At 43.8% G+C, this 17,968-nt stretch overlaps 1 non-coding gene across 1 annotated transcript; it reads right to left on the reverse strand.

The window, feature by feature from the left end:
• Nucleotides 1–17,868: 17,868 nt before the first annotated feature.
• trnaa-ugc (transfer RNA alanine (anticodon UGC)) lies at nt 17,869–17,940 on the reverse strand. The gene has a single exon. It is a non-coding gene; the product is annotated as a tRNA-Ala (tRNA).
• Between the last annotated feature and the right edge of the window lie 28 nt (nt 17,941–17,968).

Here is a 17,968-nt window from a genome sequence, read left to right on the forward strand (position 1 = left end):
CCATAAAATAATTCTATCAATTCATACAATGCTAGTATGAATTGCAGCTGTATAGATACTGTACAGACCCAGGGATCGGATCGGTACTCGGTATCGGCCGATACCCTGAGTCCAGGTATCGGAATCGGTATCGGGAAGGGAAAAAGGGTATCGGAACATCTCAGAATCAGAGTTGTAATTAATGTATGTTTTACATCTATAATTACACTGTAATTACACCTTTAACCTACCCATGCCAGCAACCCAGTCTCTAACCTTACCTGTATCCAGCTCAACAGCAGCACTTTTGCAATACAAAATCAACACAATAAGTACACTGTAACTAACAATTACTCTTTTGATGCAAGTACATTGTTAAAGACACCTAATATAAAGTGGGACCAAAAAGGGGTTTCTTTACAATGCAGTACAATCATCTATTATCTTCAGTACAATAAAGTCAAAACTTCACTATTGTGTCACCGTTTACCCCTCATGTAGCTCCAAACCGAGCCTTTTTTCTTTTGAAATATGAAAAGAGGCATTATAAAAATGTCAAAGCTACTGCTTTTTCCATAGAATGAAAAGCAGGCCGATCAGTAGCCGTCATTTTCTGCTGCACTTTTGTTACATACAAATACAATGTTGTATCATATGAGCTCTGATTCCCTTCAATACCGAAGGAAACCAAAGAATGTTCCCAACAAGGACAAGGATTTCGGATATTGGCATTTTTGGTAGGATATTTTGTCCCCATAATGTAGGGTTTACTGAAACACACACACACACACACGCGCACACACACACACACACACACACACACACACACACACTCACTCACTCACTCACTCACTCACTCACTCACTCACTCACTCACTCACTCACTCACGCACGCACGCACACACACAAGAGCAGAGGTGTAAAGTCCAGGTTCAGAAAGTAATAGTCCTCCTCAGTATTGTGTTGCTATCACCTGGATTTGCTGATTATCACAGTTCTTCAGCCAGGAGAGAGAGCTAATGAGTGAAGTAAATCAGCGGCTGAGTTCATGGGTGGAATAAACATAAGGCAGGACTTTTACTTTCTGACCCCTGGACTTTACACCTCTGCACAAGAACAACAATTGATCATGTATATACATGCATCATGTATATTATACAAACCGATTCCAAAAAAGTTGGGACACTGTACAAATTGTGAGTAAAAAAGGAATGGAATCATTTACAAATCTCATAAACTTATATTTTATTCACAATAGGATATAGATAACATATCAAATGTTGAAAGTGAGACATTTTGAAATGTCATGCCAAATATTGGCTCATTTTGGATTTCATGAGAGCTACACATTCCAAAAAAGTTGGGACAGGTAGCAACAAGAGGCCGGAAAAGTTAAATATATGTAGCGCCCCCTACCTGTCCTTATTGTAACTAGATAGAGAAGTAAAAAGCGCCCCAAATTCACTAACTATATGCCTACTGAAGTAAGGTGACACTAAATGTATTAAATTTGTATTTTAAAATTAAAATGATAAGCTCTACTTTCCTTGTACTATTTTACTCAAATTAAATCTCTCACCCCCTGACTAATGACGTCAACCAACACTTTTAAAGTCAAGTCATCTTCATTTATATAGCGCTTTTAACAATGAATTGTTTCAAAGCAGCTTTACAGAGATAAACATATAATTTAAGGTAACAGATTGTTTTGGCGTTATAGCGGTTCTTGAATAATGTTACTTCCAGCTAAAGTTAACTTTGATTGATTCACCTCCGTCGAAATGATCAGACTTTAAACGCGAACCTGTGATTAACGCAGACGGCGTTCACATGCTCATTCAGAATTCTATAGTTATGTGCTTTTTAAAATATGTGCGCAGGTTTGTAATTCATACAACCCAGCCTAAACAAACTACTTTTCTTGCCTATAAATTTAAATTTTGATACAGAATTTTGTTTTATTTTATCACTTCGGGGTACGCGAGCCGGAATTCACAACGCTTTATCTGTAGAGTGGGAAAGGGATCCTCCATAGGGAGAGGATAGTGGATACTTCAGCACTGCATTGTCATCGGGTCCAGGCAAAGCTCCCTCGTCAGATCTGGACACGGCCTGGATCCGGCAGGCTGCGGGAAAACCTCGGGATAAACAAAGACACTAATATTAGCCATTGACAAAGTCTAGCTTTGAACTGACAGAGTGTGTCTGCTTCCCGGACAATGGTAGGAAAACTGTTCCAAAGTTTTGGTGCTAAATAGGAAAAGGATCTACCGCCTGCAGTCGATTTAGATATTCTAGGTATTATCAACTGGCTGGAATTTTGAGATCGCAATAGACGTGAAGGACTATAATGCGTTAAGAGCTCGCTCAAGTACTGCGGAGCTAAACCATTTAGTGCTTTGTAGGTAATCAACAATATTTTAAAATTTATACGATGTTTAATAGGGAGCCAATGCAGTGTTGACAGAACCGGGCTAATATGGTCATATTTCCTGGTTCTGGTAAGAACTCGAGCTGCGGCGTTTTGAACTAGCTGTAGTTTGTTTATTAAGCGTGCAGGGCAACCACCCAGTAGAGCATTACAATAATCTAGCCTTGAGCTCATGAACGCATGGACTAATTGTTCCGCATTTCCCAATGAGAGCATATGGCGTAATTTAGATATATTTTTAAGATGGAAAAATGCAGTTTTACAGATACTAGACACGTGGCTTTCAAAAGAAAGGTTGGTATCAAATAGCACACCCAGGTTCCTAACCGACGACGAAGACTTGACAGAGCAGCCATTAAGTGTTAGACAGTATTCTGGGTTATTACGTGTGGAAGTTTTTTGTCCAATAATTAGAATCTCTGTCTTTTCAGAATTTAGTAGTAGGAAATTACTAGTCATCCAATTTTTTATATCAGCTATGCATTCCGTTAATTTTGTGAATTGGTAAGTTTCGTTGGGTTTTGAAGAAATATACAGCTGAGTATCATCGGCATAACAGTGAAAGCTAACTCCATGTTTCCTAATGATATCTCCTAATGGTAGCATGTACAGAGTGAACAGCAGTGGTCCTAGTACTGAGCCTTGTCGTACGCCATACTGAACTTGTGATCGATAAGACATCTCTTCATTTACTGCTACAAACTGATAACGGTCAGTTAAGTATGATTTAAACCATGCTAATGCAATTCCACTAATGCCAACATAGTTTTCTAGTCTATTTAAAAGAATGTTGTGGTCAATGGTGTCAAATGCAGCACTAAGATCGAGTAACACTAATAGAGAGATACAACCACGATCGGATGATAAGAGCAAATCATTTGTGACTCTAATGAGAGCGGTCTCAGTGCTATGGTACGGTCTAAATCCGGACTGAAAATCCTCGCAGATATCATTTCTTTCTAGAAAGGAACATAGTTGTGAAGATACTGCTTTTTCTAATATCTTTGACAGAAAAGGCAGATTCGAGATCGGCCTGTAATTGACTAATTCTGTAGGATCAAGTTGTGGTTTTATCATAGCCAGTTTAAAGGTTTTTGGTACGTATCCTAGAGACAAAGATGAATTAATGATATTAAGAAGAGGATATATGACCTCTGGAAACATCTCTTTCAGTAGCTTAGTCGGTATAGGATCTACCATACAAGTTGTCGATTTAGATGAATTAACGAGTTTGCAGAATTCTTCCTCTCCTATAGCAACAAATAAATCAAATTTTTCCTCAGGGAGACTACAATACACTTCCTGATGCGATACTGTGGTAGACGGTTGCATAATTATAATTTTGTCCCTGATATTATCAATCTTATAAGTGAAGAAGTTCATAAAGTCATCACTGCCGTGCTGCTTTGACACTTCTGAGCTTGAAGCTTTCTTTTTCGTTAGTTTAGCCACTGTTTCAAATAAATACCTAGGATTATGTTTATTTTCTTCTAATAGGTTTGAAAAATAAGCAGATCTAGCAGCTTTTAAAGCCTCTCTGTAAGCAATTGAGCTCTCTTTCCACGAAATCCGAAATACCTTTAGTTTAGTTTTCTTCCAGTTGCGCTCCATTTTTCTGGCTGCTCTCTTAAGGGCCTGAGTGTGCTCGCTGTACCACGGCGTTGGACTATTTTCTTTAATCTTCTTTAAGCGCAACGGAGCAACTGCGTCTAAAGTGCTGGAAAAGAGAGAGTTAAACGTTTCTGTTGCAATATCGAGTTCTTCTAAGCTATCTGGGATGCTAAGATGATGAAACTGATTAGGAAGATTATTGATAAAGCAATCTTTAGTGGCAGAAGTTATAGGTCTAACGCAGGGGTATCAAACTCAACTTAACTGGGGGCCGCTGGAGGTAGAGTCTGGGTCAGGCTGGGCCGCATCAAGTATTCCACAAAAAATAGTATTCAAGTATTCCAAAAAAGGAGCACAACTGATCCAATCTTCTCAATCTTTATTATTAACGTTTCTTCTGAACTGTTCCTCTGAATTTGAACATTCCTTTCTGTACATGATTGGTTCTTCATGAGCTGTCCTTCTGACAGTTTAAGTTCATTTTTACAAACTTTCTTTGTCTATAACACATATTTGTGATATTTATATTTGCTTATGTCCTTTTTATTTTCTTTATACAACACATTAATGATATTGAATGTTTTTTTTTTTTTTGGAAGGCACATTTCCTTTTATTATACTTAGAAAAACAATTATTGCTTTTGAAATACAAATATTTGCAGTCATGTCTGCCCGTCTTATTGAATTCTTTCTACACATGTATAGTGTCTCAGGCAAATGACTGACTTTGCACAAAACAAAGCAAACCGTCTTATCAACCTGTTGGACACATATTACAAGCTCAAAATGATTATTCTCACATTGTTTTAAAGCAGGGTCTCTCTCCAACACGTCGCTCGCGAGCTACCAGTAGCTCGTGGCCTGATTGCTGTTAGCTCGCCAAGGGGCCGTTCACATATCGCGCTCACATATTTTGCGCGCTCAAGTTCGTTATTTCAAATGTAGGCGCGCGGCAAGCGCGCTCATTAATTGTAGCGACGCGCTCATTTTTTCCAGGCGCAGTATGTTTGTACTTCGCGGTTGTCATTGACAACTATTGACAACAAACCCACCGTAAGCTGTCACGAGACTATCTATGGTAGCCCATAAGGGATAAAAATAAAACGCGGCACACGCAACGACGGGCCGCACTAACATTAAACTTTAATGTCAAGTAGGGGGCCACAAAATATCACCGGCCGCGAGTTTGAGACCACTGGTCTAACGTATTTATAACACGGAGTCGGCTTTGCAGCCTTGGCTAAATGTAATTTACATGAGACTAGATAATGATCTGAGATGTCATCGCTCTGCTGCAGAATTTCAACAGCATCAACATCTATTCCATGTGATAATATTAGATCTAGAGTATGATTACGACAATGAGTAGGTCCTGACACGTGTTGTCTAACTCCAATTGAGTTTACAATGTCTTTAAATGCCAATCCCAAAGCATCTTTTTCATTATCTACATGTATATTAAAATCACCAACAATTAGTACTTTATCTGCAGCCAATACTAAATCTGATAGAAAGTCCGCAAATTCTTTGATAAAATCTTTATGGTGCCCTGGTGGCCTGTACACAGTAGCCAGCAGAATTCTCAAATGTGATTTATCGTTTACACTATATATTTTTACATTAAGCACCAATACTTCAAAAGAAGTATATTTAAAGCTACATTTCTTAGTGGTTTTGAAAATATTACTATAAATTACAGCAACACCTCCCCCTTTGCCTTTCAGACGAGGTTCATTTTTATAACTGTAATCTTGTGGGGTTGACTCATTTAAAATAATGTAATCGTTTGGTTTTAGCCAGGTTTCTGTCAAACACAGCATATCAAGATTATGATCTGAAATCATATCATTAACTATAAGAGATTTTGAAGTAAGGGATCGAATATTCAGCAACCCAAGCTTTATCATTTGCTCATCTGTATTATATCTGTTTTTTATTTGTTGAACATCAATTACATTTTTAACCTGACGTTTTTTGGATTTCCAAATTCGGGGAACAGACACAGTCTCTATATGATGATATCTAGGTGAAAGAGGCTCTATGTGATGGGATTTATCTGACCTTGGTGACGTGAGGCCGCTAGCAGACGGTCGGTTTAGCCAGTCTGTCTGCTTCCTGACCTGAGCCCCAGATTGTCATGTTTTATCTCTAAGACTATGAGCCAAATTACTAGAGAGAAGAGCAGCACCAGCCCAGGAGGGATGGATACCATCTCTTTTCAACAGATCAGGCTTGCCCCAAAAACTTTTCCAATTGTCTATGAATTTTATATTATTCTGCGGACACCACTTCGACAGCCAACCATTCAGTGAGGCCAATCTACTAACTATCTCATCACTCCTGCGTACAGGAAGGGGGCCAGAGCAAATTACAGTGCCTGACATCGTACTTGCGAGTTCACACACCCCTTTAATATTAATTTTGGTGATCTCCGACTGGCGGAGTCGAACACATTAGTGCCGACATGAATAATGATCTTAGAGAATTTACGATTAGCATTAGCCAGCACTTTTAAATTTGCTTTGATGTCAGGCGCTCTGGCTCCCGGCAAACATGTGACTATGGTGGCTGATGTCTCTATTTTCACCTTCTGTGTGATCGAATCACCAATTACCAGGGCACAATCAACAGAATTCTCAGTGGGTGTTTCACTGAGTGGGGCAAATCGATTTGTTATGGGAATCGGAACGGAAGAGTGGTTCTTTGATCCGCGACTAGAGCGGTGATCTCTCACAGTAACCCATCTGCCCTGCTGCACGGGCTCTACTTCAGCCGGAACTGAATCATGTAAAGAGTTCACTATGCTAGGCGCATCCAAAACACTATCTAAAGATCTAACATTCTTACCATCCTCAATTAAAGTTTGGATGCGTGTCTCTAGTTCTGAAATCTTCTCCGTCAGCCTGACTGTCTCCTTGCATTTATCACATATAAATCCTATATTGCCATCGGAGAAGGCTATACTAAACATATGACATGTGACACAGGTGACAATAACAGGACAAGAAGACATTACTCACCGTGTTTGTTGACTGATTTCTTACTTACCTGGACTTTATGAACTCAAAAGGCGCGGGCGCGCGAGAGAAAATAAATATATAAATGAGCGCACGGGTGGCGCGTTAGCAGGCTAACGTTAGCGAGTTACTAGCGTGCTGTGTTAACAATAACGGAAGCTAGAGATGTAAGGTTAATCTGAGATGTTGGGTAAGCTGTATTTAGTAGTATAAACAACTAAATAGTAAATGATGGCTCAAAACATAAAGAAATACGAGGCTCAGGCGGAGCTTACAGCCTCGAAGCAAACAAACACCGAGCAGGCAGCGAGGCAGACAGGAGCAATCGATCAGCGATCAGACCAGAATCAGCGATCAGGAATCGTATTACAATTTGAAATAACTGTTTTCTGCAGTTTTAAATTTTAAAGGAATAACACACAAGGAAAAGTACAGAACAAATAAAAGATTTAATTGGAATAGAATTGTCAAATATTAAATGGCTCAAGAAAATGAATTTAAATATGTGAAATGTTCACACAATTACCCTCACATTAACTGGATCACAATTCAGTCCCAGAAGGGCAATAACTCAGATGGCCAACAAACTGAAATTGGATTAACGACCAAATAAAACAATATATAATAGACCGTGTACCCAATGAAATAAAACACAAAATAACTTACTACTTATAGCCAGATATACTCTGAATACTTCACCTTGTTAGTGCAATGTTTAACACAAAATACCCTGAATAAACAGTTGTGGGCCCACACACACACACACACACACACACACCAGTCATTCACTCAACCCACCCCGTTGCAGGCCTGAATTGTGGCTTGTGTTCGTGGTGGCCGGGAAACTGACAAATGGCGCCTTCACTCTCCTGAGCACAAATAAAACAAACAAATACCTCCAATTCCACGTGAGACAATGCGGCAATCCGCGACTCCAGCAGCAGGCCTCGCACAGCTTCTCTTCCTCGCACAGCTCCTCGTCCTCGCACAGCTCCTCGTCCTCGCACAGCTCCTCTTCCTCGCACAGCTCCTCTTCCTCGCACAGCTCCTCTTCCTCGCACAGCTCCTCGTCCTCTTCCTCGCACAGCTCCTCGTCCTCGCACAGCTCCTCGTCCTCGCACAGCTCCTCGTCCTCGCACAGCTCCTCTTCCTCGCACAGCTCCTCTTCCTCGCACAGCTCCTCGTCCTCGCACAGCTCCTCTTCCTCGCACAGCTCCTCGTCCTCGCACAGCTCCTCTTCCTCGCACAGCTCCTCGTCCTCGCACAGCTCCTCGTCCTCTCACAGCTCCTCGTCCTCGCACAGCTCCTCTTCCTCGCACAGCTCCTCGTCCTCGCACAGCTCCTCGTCCTCGCACAGCTCCTCTTCCTCGCACAGCTCCTCTTCCTCGCACAGCTCCTCGTCCTCGCACAGCTCCTCGTCCTCGCACAGCTCCTCGTCCTCGCACAGCTCCTCGTCCTCGCACAGCTCCTCTTCCTCGCACAGCTCCTCGTCCTCGCACAGCTCCTCTTCCTCGCACAGCTCCTCGTCCTCGCACAGCTCCTCTTCCTCGCACAGCTCCTCGTCCTCGCACAGCTCCTCGTCCTCGCACAGCTCCTCGTCCTCGCACTCGCTCGCTGGCCGAAGGCAATGCATGTCCCGCGGAGCCAGAGGAACCCCAAATAACTCGGGTACTTGGGGCGCTATCTGGTCCTCAGTTGTGCCTCGTGAAGGGAAACCACAGCGATAAACAGTCTTTGGTCTGGTAACTGTGGGGTTAGGATAAACGTTCAAATGCGCTGATATGCGCAGTGATAACTATCCGAAAACACTCGGATTCGCTCCCACACGACAGGTTAGTCACACGAAACAAAACTAAAACACTGGCTACAAACTCAAAGAAGCACACTGTCACGGTAGACGTTTTCTCTGTCCCTTCTTGTCTCGTGTTTATTTTGTTGTATGAACGCACGTGTGTGAGGGGCGTGTCTGTATGGCATTACCTGATCCGCTCCAGCTGTTCATCATCACATCACCAGCTGCAGTTGATCATCACCACACTATTTATACTCACTGCTGTTCTCTCATCCTTGTCAGATCGTTGTTTGGTGTGTCCCTGTCTGGTTATCCTGTTCCTGATCGTCTCGTGTTCCGTGGAGTGTTTATCGTGCTTGGAGTGTGTTCTTCGTTCACCTGGGATTCTTCGCACCGTTTGTCTCCACTCATCGGGTTGACCATCTAAGTCCCTGCGTCACCGTGTCTTCTGGCTACTGCTTTGGACTGAGTTAATTAAAGTATTTTCACTCGCATTTGCTTCCTGTGATCTATTGCACCATGACAGAACGATCTGACCATGAAATGGGAGCAGCGAGTGCGTCACCGTCCATTGAAGAGTTTGTACATCACAGCATTCAAAGAATGAATTCCCAAGAGAAGGAGATCGGCGACACGAGTCGCGCAGTTCAAGCCTTGGTGACGCAGGTGTCTGAGCTCACCCAGCAGATCCAGCGCCTACGTGTCCCCGTTGCGCCCCCCACACCTGCCGTTCCTTCCGCACCACCTGGAAGCCCCTCCCAGTCGGAGCCTCGGTTACCGGTTCCAGAAGCCTATTCGGGTGAGCCTTCACATTGCAGAGCATTCTTAACCCGTTGTTCCATGCACTTTGCCTTACAGCCACGCACTTTTTTCAATGAACAAACGAAAGTGGCATTCGTACTGGCACTGCTGACTGGGAGAGCGGCACTCTGGGGAACGGCGGTGTGGGAGAACCAGAACCCATGCTGTTCCTCGTTCCAGTCCCTCGCGGAGGAGATGAGGAAGGTGTTTGATCGAGCGGTATCAGGAAGAGAAGCGGCCAGGACATTGGCTGAACTCCGTCAAGGAGAACGTTCAGTATCAGATTACTCGATCGAGTTCAGGACCCTGGCGGCGGAGTGTGGCTGGAACGAGGAGGCGCAGTGGGACATGTTCCTACATGTTCCAGAACAACTTCCACCCGTCCTCTCGGAGATTTCGACGGCCGGCGATCCAGCGGCAGGGGAGTGGTCAGCCCCGTCGACGATCACGAGCCCATGCAGGTGGGTCGAGCTCGGCTTTCCCGAGAGGAGAGGGAGAGGCGGAGGTCCCAGGGCCTTTGCCTTTACTGTGGAGGGGCTGGTCACTTTGCGTACAACTGCCCGGTAAAAGGCCAAGCCCGATAGTAAACATGAGGCTACTATCGGGTGGGATCTCCGCCAGGAAGACCTCATCAGCTACATCTACCTCCACCCTCCTCTCGGTAAGACTGAGATGGTCAACCAACCAGCATGATTGTTCTGCACTGTTGGATTCCGGGGCGGAAGGTAATTTTATGGATTCTAATTTCGCACGCACATTCCAGATTCCCCTTCGACCCCTCACTCACAGGATTTCTGTTCATGCATTAACTGGTCAAGAACTTCCCACCATTTCGCACACCACTGAAGACATCACACTCATTACTTCTGGCAATCACACCGAGACTATTTCTTTTTTTATTTTGGACTCACCTTTGGCACCCGTTGTTCTCGGACATCCTTGGCTGATCAAACACAACCCCCGTGTGGACTGGATTCATAAAGCTGTGCTGGAGTGGAATAAGGAATGTCATAAGTCTTGTCTTGTGTCCGCTTGTTCGTCTGTACCTGTTTCTGTGTTGCAGGAGGAAACGGGATTTGTCTAACGTGCCCGCGGAGTATCTGGATCTGAAGGAAGTGTTCAGTAAGTCTCGTGCTGCTTCTCTCCCTCCGCATCGTCCCTATGACTGTGCTATAGATTTACTGCCAGGTAAGTCTCCGCCTAAAGGCAAGTTATATTCACTTTCGATTCCTGAAAGAGAGGCTATGGAGAAATATATTTCTGATTCTCTAGTAGCCAAATTCATTCGCCCTTCCTCTTCTCCAGCGGGGGCGGGGTTCTTTTTTGTGGGGAAGAAGGATGGATCTTTGCGACCTTGCATTGACTACCGAGGGTTGAATAACATCACGGTAAAGAATACTTATCCTTTGCCGTTAATGTCTTCAGCCTTCGAGAGGTTGCAGGGAGCATCTATCTTCACAAAATTGGACTTACGTAACGCTTATCATTTGGTTCGCATTAGGGAGGGAGATGAATGGAAAACTGCTTTTAACACCCCTAGGGGGCATTTTGAATATTTGGTTATGCCGTTCGGGCTGTCCAACTCCCCAGCAGTTTTCCAGGCACTGGTCAATGACGTGCTGCGAGACATGATCGATCAGTTCATATATGTCTACCTGGATGACATATTGATTTTTTCTTCGTCTCTCCAGGAGCATGTGCAGCACGTCCGACGAGTGCTTCAGAGGTTGCTAGAGAATGGGCTTTTTGTCAAGGCGGAGAAATGCGATTTTCATGCACAGTCTGTTCCTTTTTTAGGCTACATCGTGTCGTCCGAGGGAATGCGGATGGACCCTGAGAAGATCAAGGCTGTGGTGGATTGGCCAAGTCCAGATTCTCGCAAGGCCCTGTTGAGGTTTCTGGGGTTTGCCAATTTTTACCGGCGTTTCATTCGCAATTTCAGCCAGCTAGTCGCGCCTCTGACTGCCTTGACCTCCCCCCGAACTGCGTTCAGGTGGTCCGAATCAGCCGAGGCTGTGTTCGTTAAACTGAAGAGCCGCTTCGTTTCAGCTCCTATTCTTATAACCCCTGATTCATCACGTCAGTTTGTGGTGGAGGTCGACGCGTCAGAGGTGGGAGTAGGAGCAGTGTTATCCCAGCGTTCACCTGTGGACGACAAGATGCATCCTTGCGCATTTTTTTCACATCGATTATCCCCAGCCGAACGCAATTATGACATTGGTAACAGAGAGTTGTTGGCAGTCAAGTTGGCGTTGGAAGAATGGCGCCACTGGTTAGAAGGGTCGGGGGTACCTTTTATCGTCTGGACTGATCATAAGAATCTAGAATACATCAGAACTGCCAAAAGATTGAACTCCAGGCAGGCTCGGTGGGCACTTTTTTTCGGTCGATTTGATTTTACTCTATCTTACCGTCCGGGTTCTAAGAACATCAAGCCGGACTCTTTATCTCGCATATTTGATTTTTCCGAACGCCCGTCTACTCCCGAGTGTATTTTACCCGAGACCATATTTGTTTCAACACTCACATGGGAGATCGAAGCGAAGGTCAAGAGGGCCTTAGAAGGGGTAACGCCTCCGCCCGGTTGTCCACCGAATCGTTTGTTTGTGCCGGAGGGATTACGGTCGGACGTTATCCAGTGGGGTCACAGTTCCAACGTAGCTTGTCATCCAGGAGTTAATCGCACTGGTTTTTCAGTCAAGCAACGGTTTTGGTGGCCACGTATGGCTCGCGACATTCACGATTTTGTTTTGGCTTGCTCAGTTTGTGCCATTGGTAAGTCTTCCAATCGACCGCCAGATGGGTTACTTCAGCCGCTGCCGGTGCCTTCGAGACCCTGGTCCCATATCGCTCTAGATTTCATTACCGCCCTCCCACCCTCTCAGGGTAACACAGTGATTTTAACTGTGGTGGACCGATTCTCGAAGGCAGCACATTTCATCCCCTTACCCAAATTACCTTCAGCTAAGGAGACAGCGGTAACTATCGTAGATCACGTCTTTCGGTTACATGGCCTCCCGATAGACGTGGTTTCCGACAGGGGTCCCCAATTTGTGTCCAAATTTCGGCGAGAATTTTGTAAATTACTGGGGGCGACTGTTAGTTTGTCCTCTGGGTTTCACCCCCAGAGCAATGGTCAAACTGAGAGAGCCAACCAAGATTTGGAAAGAACGTTGCGATGTATGGTTTCGAAGAACCCTTCCTCTTGGAGTCAGCAACTGTCAATGGTGGAGTACGCCCACAATACGTTACCAGTGTCATCTACGGGCCTATCTCCGTTTGAGTGTAGTGTAGGTTACCAGCCACCAATTTTTCCTAATCTGGAATCCGAAGTCGCGGTCCCCTCCGCTCACGCCTTCATCCAGAGGTGTCAGCGCACTTGGACTAGAGCCCGTGAGACTCTACTCCAAGTGGGAGCTCGCACCAAGGCCAAGGCCGATCGCCACCGGCGGAGGCCTCCCGTATACGTCGTCGGTTCCAAAGTGTGGCTTTCTACCAAGAACATTCCTCTCCGATCCGTCTCGAATAAACTTGCTCCCAAATTTATTGGCCCGTTTGCTGTTACCAAGATTGTTAGTCCGGTGGCAGTCCGCCTCAAACTTCCTCTTGCGTACAAGAGAATTCATCCCGTGTTCCATGTATCCAAAGTCAAGCCCGTGTTTTATGCTCGCATTAATCCGCCAGTCCCGGTTCCCCCACCGCCGCGACTCGTAGATGGGGAACCATCCTATTCGGTCAATCGCATTCTGGACTCTAGACGGAGGGGACGCGGATTCCAGTACTTGGTGGACTGGGAAGGTTACGGTCCGGAGGAGAGAAGTTGGGTTCCTGCTAGAGACATTCTGGATCACTCTCTTATCAATGATTACAATCGACAGGTAAGGGAGTCTGAGAACGCCAGGAGGCGTTCTTAGGAGGAGGGGTACTGTCACGGTAGACGTTTTCTCTGTCCCTTCTTGTCTCGTGTTTATGTTGTTGTATGAACGCACGTGTGTGAGGGGCGTGTCTGTATGGCATTACCTGATCCGCTCCAGCTGTTCATCATCACATCACCAGCTGCAGTTGATCCTCACCACACTATTTATACTCACTGCTGTTCTCGCATCCTTGTCAGATCGTTGTTTGGTGTGTCCCTGTCTGGTTATCCTGTTCCTGATCGTCTCGTGTTCCGTGGAGTGTTTATCGTGCTTGGAGTGTGTTCTTCGTTCACCTGGGATTCTTCGCACCGTTTGTCTTCACTCATCGGGTTGACCATCTAAGTCCCTGCGTCACCGTGTCTTCTGGCTACTGCTTTGGACTGAGTTAATTAAAGTATTTTCACTCGCATTTGCTTCCTGTGATCTATTGCACCATGACACACACACAAGCGATTCATCTTGGATCTACATTACAGTTAAAGGTTGTTTAAACTTATAAATCGTCAATCAAATCACTCTGTCACCATAAACTCGTCTCCTCTTCTGACATCTCTCCCTCTCTTTTTTTTCACTTCCCCAATCTCACTCCCGTCTCCCTCGTACAACCACTCAAATCGACTTAACTGCCTTAAACCAATAAAATAAACAAACACCTACCATGATGGTTAATGCAATGTTTTTCACATGTACACATCGATCAAACTTGTATATCATGCACGCGCACTCTTAAAGGAACAAATACCTTATACTCACTAAACAAAGATGAATGGTTAATTCACATGTTATCTCTTGATTAAACCTAAATACAAGCTAATAAATTGAGAACTTATTAACAGCATACTTATAACCTACTGGGTTACATATACATATACTGGAGGACCAATTTGCAACTTATTAGGTCAATTGGCAATATGATTGGGTTTAAAAAGAGCCTCTCAGAGTGGCAGTGTCTCTCAGAAGTCAAGATGGCCAGAGGAGCACCAATTCCCCCAAAGCTGCGGCGAAAAATAGTGGAGCAATATCAGAAAGGAGTTTCTCAGAGAAAAATTGCAAATAGTTTGAAGTTATCATCATCTACAGTGCATAATATCATCCAAAGATTCAGAGAATCTGGAACAATCTCTGTGCGTAAGGGTCAAGGCCGGAAAACCATACTGGATGTTGGAAGCGTTTCCAGGCAAAATAGAATAGGAAAATGTGTTTATATGTTATTTTGTACACGAATAAATATTAATAAATTACATTTTGATGGTTGAAAGTCTAGCTTTTGACATAAATTCAGATATACATATAATTTAAAAATAAATAATGATCAATTTTCAAATATTGCACCTGTCAATACAGAACGAAATATTATGTAGTCTATTTTGCTGTCAATACTGCTGACAGTGTCTTTATCAGTAGGCTTTATATTTATGCTTAACATGAAGTATAGGGCTTCCACAATACGTCCTCCCTGTACATCACCTAGCAGCAGCAGCGCCGCTGGTGTGTAAAGACACAGAAAACGCGACGCAGCCGCCACGCAGCTGACACGCAACAGAAACGCCACGCTCACGCCACGCAGCCAGTGTGTCCCAGGCCTTAGACGGCACTGCACCACATACAGATGCTACTGCAATGGAAATCACAACATGGGCTCAGGAATACTTCCAGAAAACATTGTCGGTGAACACAATCCACCGTGCCATTCGCCGTTGACGGCTAAAACTCTATAGGTAAAAAAAAAAGCCATATCTAAACAGGATCCAGAAGCGCAGGCGTTTTCTCTGTGCCAAGGCTAATTTAAAATGGACTGTGGCAAAGTGGAAAACTGTTCTGTGGTCAGACGAATCAAAATTTGAAGTTCTTTTTGGAAAACTGGGACGCCATGTCATCCGGACTAAAGAGGACAAGGACAACCCAAGTTGTTATCATTGCTTAGTTCAGAAGCCTGCATCTCTGATGGTATGGGGTTGCATGAGTCAAGGTCAAGGTAAACTTTATTATCCTCAAGTAGGAAATTCATGTGGTCACCATTACACGCTCCACTGTTAAAAACCCCCGCTGCATCCAAATAAAAACATAGATACAAAAGCATAAAAACATTAAATACAAAACCACTAAAACATTTAAACATTAAAACATAAGAAAAAGAAAAACACGGACAAGGCGGACAAAACAACAGTGCGTGTGGCATGGGCAGCTTACACATCTGGAAAGGCACCATCAATGCTGAAAGGTATATCCAAGTTCTAGAACAACATATGCTCCCATCCAGACGTCGTCTCATTCAGGGAAGACCTTGCATTTTCCAACAGGACAATGCCAGACCACATACTGCATCAATTACAACATCATGGCTGCGTAGAAGAAGGATCCGGGTACTGAAATGGCCAGCCTGCAGTCCAGATCTTTCACCCATAGAAAACATTTGGCGCATCATAAAGAGGAAGATACGACAAAGAAGATCTAAGACAGTTGAGCAACTAGAAGCCTGTGTTAGACAAGAATGGGACAACAGTCCTATTCCTAAACTTGAGCAACTTGTCTCCTCAGTCCCCAGACGTTTGCAGACTGTAATAAAAAGAAGAGGGGATGCCACACAGTGGTAAACATGGCCTTGTCCCAACTTTTTTGAGATGTGTTGATGCCATGGAATTTGAAACTTGTTTTTCCCTTAAAATGATACATTTTCTCAGTTTAAACATTTGATATGTCATCTATGTTGTATTCTGAATAAAATATTGAAATTTGAAACATCCACATCATTGCATTCTGTTTTTATTCACAATGTGTACAGTGTCCCAACTTTTTTGGAATCGGGTTGTAGATTTGTCATAAAGACTTTTGAGGCATTCAAAACTGTTATTATTCAGTGTGTTTGTTAAACCTGAAACCTTTTTTTTATTATCATATTGCAGTACAGAAGCTGGCCTAAACCTTGCTGAACCTCAGGATTATGCAAAGCATCTGTCAAAACAGGTCTTCGGACCAGCAGTCGCAGACTCGTCTAAAACTTCATTATCAAGGTCATTATCATAACATGCTTAAATTATTGGGGATTAATGCTAATTTACTGAACACACACTGACAGGTTTTCATACCCTTCGTTCTCTCGCCAGGCTTTGGGATTTTGTTTTTTTACAGTAGCACCTTGAATAAAGTCTGTATGAACATGAAATGGGAGTCAAGCCATATTCTCTTACCAGTTAACTTAGCGACAGTGGCCAAAGTAATATCAAAGATGACGACGTCCATAAAACAAAAAAAATCTCATCACTTTTGACACAACAAGAGTCCAATCAAGCCTCGAGCTTATGTCAAATCTTCATTAATTGACAGAAGCTTTTATGCCTGGGTGAAGTCAAGTCACCTTCATTTATATAGCGCTTTTAAGGCATGAAGAATTTTTTTTTTTCAAGGAAAAATCTTTTAAATATATATTTTTGATGATCAAAGATGAGTTTTATGGGAAAAAAATATTACCTACAGGGGGACTTAAAATCATCCTGTTCCACTAGATACACAAGTATATCAGCAGGCATGTTCATCCCTGCGTCTCAATGTCCATACTATCCATCCTAAACAGTATGTGAGATAAAGAAAGTAGTGGAAAGTTCCACATAGCTTGGAGATATTGGGGACTGAGCCCTGGACCTCATAATGCACACAATGTATAGGTGTATATGTGACTTATGCGTATACCGTAAAACTTCAAATAGTAGCCCGGGCTTTTATTTACCCAAATCGTCGAACTGCACCGGCTTGTATTTGAGACAGGCGTCTATATGAAACAGGCCTTTATAATTTAGTGTTGAGATGTTGTTCATTGAGTGTATAGGTCTGTCTCTAATCTCTAAAAATCTCCAAATGCTCCACGTGAAACTGCGGTCTTCCGACCTTTTACTATCGCGTCAATTGATTTTGATTAATATGCGCGAGGGAGAGAGAGCAAGACAGCGCTCGTGTTGTTGACGTGAGAGTGCGCGCGCGCGGCCGGGGCGCTCTCTCTCTCTCTCTCTCTCTGCTCGTAACGCGCCCTGTCAAGCGCAGCAGTCATTCTATTCTACATCACTCGCCGATCAAAAAAAGGCTTTGGAGGGACAAAAATGTGCTTTGGCGGCCGCCAAAAAGCGGGCGATCTGGCGGTTTTGAGGATTAAATACAACCCGAAACTAAAAAACAGACCCGGCCTCTATTTGAGACCGGCCTTTATTTACCCAAACCTGCAGCCACACCAGGCGTGTAAAAGAGACAGGCGTCTATTTGGGACTCGGCTATTATTTGAAGTTTTACGGTATGTGATATATGCCTTTGACTCAAAAGACCAACATTGCTTGGAGATGCTGGGGATTGAACCCAGGACCTCATACATGCAAAGCATGCGCTCTACCACTGAGCTACATCCCCTCTTTGTGCTAAGTGTGTTCTGTTATTT

Source organism: Rhinichthys klamathensis, unplaced genomic scaffold, assembly GCF_029890125.1.
Source record: "Rhinichthys klamathensis goyatoka isolate OS25496 unplaced genomic scaffold, OSU_Roscu_1.1 h1tg000298l_1, whole genome shotgun sequence".
NCBI lineage: Eukaryota > Metazoa > Chordata > Actinopteri > Cypriniformes > Leuciscidae > Rhinichthys > Rhinichthys klamathensis.